At 39.5% G+C, this 3,946-nt stretch overlaps 1 pseudogene; it reads right to left on the bottom strand.

Moving 5' to 3' along the window:
• Nucleotides 1-1,920: 1,920 nt before the first annotated feature.
• On the bottom strand, nucleotides 1,921-2,256 carry LOC150060142 (cytochrome c pseudogene; annotated as a pseudogene).
• Between the last annotated feature and the right edge of the window lie 1,690 nt (nucleotides 2,257-3,946).

Here is a 3,946-nt window from a genome sequence, read left to right as displayed (position 1 = left end):
TTCTTTCTTTTTTTTGGCCTGAACTTGGGGCCTGGGTGTTGTCCCTGAGTTTTTTTTTTTTCCTCAAGTCTAGTACTCTATCACTTGGTTAATCAGGGATAAGAGTCTCACAGACTTTTCTGTGTGGGCTGGCTTTGACTGTGATCCTCATATATCAGCCTTCTCAGTAGCTAGAGATATAGGTATGAAATACTGGTGCCTGGCCCCTTAGGTTTTTTTTTTTTTTGCCAGTCCTGGACTTGAACTCAGGGCCTGAGCACTGTCCTTGGGCTTTCCTCAAGGCTAGCACTGAGGAATCAACCCAGAACTTCGTGCATGCTAGACAAATGCTCTATTGCTAGGCCACACTCCTGGCCCCCCCCATTAGGTTTTTGAGGAAATTATTGTGTTTTCCATAGTGATTTCACTAATGTATATCACAGGGTTGCCTTTTCCTTGCATCTTCACTGGATTTGGATTTGTTGTTTTCTTGATGATGGCCATACTCATTGGGGTAAGATGGAATTGCAGTGTTGGTTTTATCTGCATTTCTTTTCTTTATGTAATGATTAGCCATTGACATGATTTTGAGAACTGTCTAATTAATCTTTTCATCCAATTACTAGATTATTCTTTGTTGTTTAGTTATTTAGAAAGTTATCTACATCTTTGACTATTTACCTATGTTTTCTTATAGTAATTTCAAAATTTCAGGTTCACATCTTTGGTCTATTTTGAATTGACTTTTGTACAGTATGAGAAAAGAGAATGTAGTTTCTGTCTTCTATATATGGAAATTTAGCTTTCCCAGAACTATTTGAAGAAGCGATCTTTTTTTCGAGTGCATGTTTTTTTGACCCCTTTGTAAAAACACTTCAGAGAGCTATAGCATTCTAGTTTTTAATTACTTGCTGAAATCATTAAGTTTCTCATTCAAGTATTGAGCAGACTTTTTCCTTTTTAAAAATTAATATATGAGTGATGTACAGAAGGGTTACAGTTATATAAGTCAGGTAATGAATACATTTCTTTTTGGACAATGTCACTCCTTTCTCACTTTCTCCCAATGAACTGACTTTTTGCTTCAATCACTGATTTATTCAACTTGTTTTATAGGTCACAGATTACTTTAGAAGCTAGAATTCAAACTTCTTGACATTTCAACCATTTCAATATGGATTCACTTACTGAAGAGTTATTATCTTTTGAAAGATTAATGCCACCTTTACGTTTCAAACTTCTGTTTCTGTGTTACCATTTACATATCTGTTAGATGTGGATAGTTCTGGATATTTCTTTCTGATTTTGTATAGGGAACTCCTAACTCAGAAGCCTTTTCTTTTTCTCCCGCTCTCTTTTTATTATTTTTTTTTTCAGTTGTGGGGCTTGAACTCAGGGTCTGGCCACTGTCCCTAACCCTTTTTTTCCCCCAAGTTTTAAATATGCTTGATTTGACATTTGTACATAAGCTACACTAAAATGCCTTTCAATAAGTAAAAGGCAGTTTTCAGAAATGGGGAATTCTAATTAAATTGGTATAGTCAAGACCAAAAATATAGACATTGCCTCATCTTCAGTCATTGCCTCTAACAGGCTAATGATCACATATTCAAACAGGTTAATTTTTCTTGATGTTGAAACAGTGAAGGGATTTTGCCAGTATTTAAAGATGTTCTCATAATTAGCTATATAAATCTGTGTCAATCTTTGACACAGGTGGAGACGGTATTAATTCATATTCTGCTGAAAAATTGAACATTAGTAAGTCCAATCATATCACAGAATGGGGTTTGGGGGAGGGAATCTTTTAAAGATCATATTTACTTAACCAGTTTTACTTAAATCGGGACTGTCCAAAAATATTCTGTCAGCCATTCATGATTTGAAATCTGATTATCAGAGATCATTTGAATATGGTACACATTAAAAAGCCATGAGACATTTGTTTTGCAATAAATAGATAAGGCAGTGCTATTACTCATTTGTAGTTTTTCTGAGATAAGCTATCAAATCTGCCCTTTCTCCCTTCTTCATAATGCCAGCAAAGATCATTTTTGTTGCAGTGATGTACTTTTTGGGATTCTCCAAGGACTCCATCAGTGTGTCCTCTCCCCAGGTGATGCCTTTGTTCTTGTTGGCATCTGTGTAAGAGAACCCAGGTGATTGGCCTGTCTTCCGACCAAACAGACCATAGGGGTTAGGCCCAGTCTTGTGCTTGCCTCCCTTTTCAACAGTGTGGCACGGGGCACACTTTTTGCCTTTTTCAACATCACCCATTTTAAATTCACTCTCTCACCGCTACCCCAGGGAGGACACCGGATACGATTCAAAGGCAGACGTCCCGCTCTCTAGCCCAAGGACACACCGAGGGCATCTAAGTACCGCTGTCGGGGCAACCGCCCTCGCGCCCCTAACCCTCTTTTGTGCTCACTCCAGTGCTCTACCACTTGAGCCACAGTGATGTTGTTTTATTTTGTTTTGTTTTGGGTAGTTAGTTGGAGATAGGAGTCTCACATAGATTTTTCTGCCAGGGCTGGTTTTAAAACATGATCCTCAGATTCAAGTCTCCTGGGTAGCTAGGGATACATGCGTTAGGGATGCAGGCATGAGCTATCAGTGCACAGCTAGAAGCCTTTTCTTAATGGCTCAATGCTCCCACTTGTTTGAGAGGGAAAACAAATTACTGTAAAAGCAACAACAGCAAAATCAAACAAGATTCAGAAATACAATAAAGACAGCTACTAAGCCACCAATAACTATCATTTAAAATCTACAGACTGGGGCCAGGAGTTTGGCCTACTGGTAGAGTGCTTGCCTATCATGCATGAAGACATAGGTTCGATTCCTTGGTACCACATACATAGTAAAAGCTGAGTTCTAGTTTGGAGGAAGCCTAAGAACAGTGCTCAGGCCCTGAGTTCAGGCCCCAGGACTGGGGAAAAAAAAAGGTACAAAGTGCCCCGTGCTGGTGGTTCACGCCTCTAATCCTAGGTACTCAGAAGGCTAATATCTGAGGATCACAATTCAAAGCCAGCCTGAGCAGGAAATTCCTTAAGATTCTTGTCTACAATTAACCACCAGAAAACTGAAAGTGTCTCTGTGGCTCAAAGTGGTAGAGCACTAGCCTTGAGCTGAAGAGCTTAGGGACAGGGCCCAGGCCCTGAGTTCAAGCCCCATAACCTGCAAAAAGAAAAAAAGGCCATACAGTTAAAAATTAACAAAGGCTATTCACGAAATGGGCAAGGGAATTAACGAGAGATTTATCAGAAGAAGAGATTAAAATGGCAGAAAAGCATATGAGAAAATGTTCATCATCCATGGTCATAAAGGAAATGCAAATAAAAACAACCCCCAAGATACCACCTTAACTCAACAAGAATGGCCAAGATTTTGAACTCAGATAATGACAGTTGCTGGTGGGGTTGTGTAGAAAAAGGAATCCTACTGCACTGCTGGTGGGAATGTAGACTAGTTCAGCCACTCTGGAAAGCAGTGTGGAGGTTTCTTAAAGAACTGAAAATTGACCTTCCCTATACGATCCTGCCATACCACTCCTGGGCATGTATCCTGAACAGCATGACCCAGGATATGATAAGGACACCTGCTCAGCTATGTTCATCTCTGCACTATTCACAATAGCCAGGCGATGGAAACAATCCAGCTGCCCTACTGCAGATGAATGGATACAGAAAATGTGGTATATATACACAATGGAATTCTACATAGCCAACAGACACAATAAAATAATGGCATTCGCAGGGAATTGGATGAATCTGGAGCGAATCATGTTGCGTGAGACAAGTCAAGACCAAAGGAACAAAAGGCGCATGGTATCCTTAATATGTGGCTATCAGATGCAAACAGTACAAGAGCGAGGACTCAATATTTGCATACCCAATGCTATGGACATGATAATGGAAATATAAACATAACTACATAGACATAAAAAACCTATGACTCTATAGAC

The sequence above is a fragment of the Megascapheus bottae genome, chromosome 8 (genome assembly GCF_031878675.1).
Source record: "Megascapheus bottae isolate mThoBot1 chromosome 8, mThoBot2.hap1, whole genome shotgun sequence".
In the NCBI taxonomy this organism is placed as follows: domain Eukaryota; kingdom Metazoa; phylum Chordata; class Mammalia; order Rodentia; family Geomyidae; genus Megascapheus; species Megascapheus bottae.
This window is presented reverse-complemented; position numbering and strand designations above follow the sequence as displayed.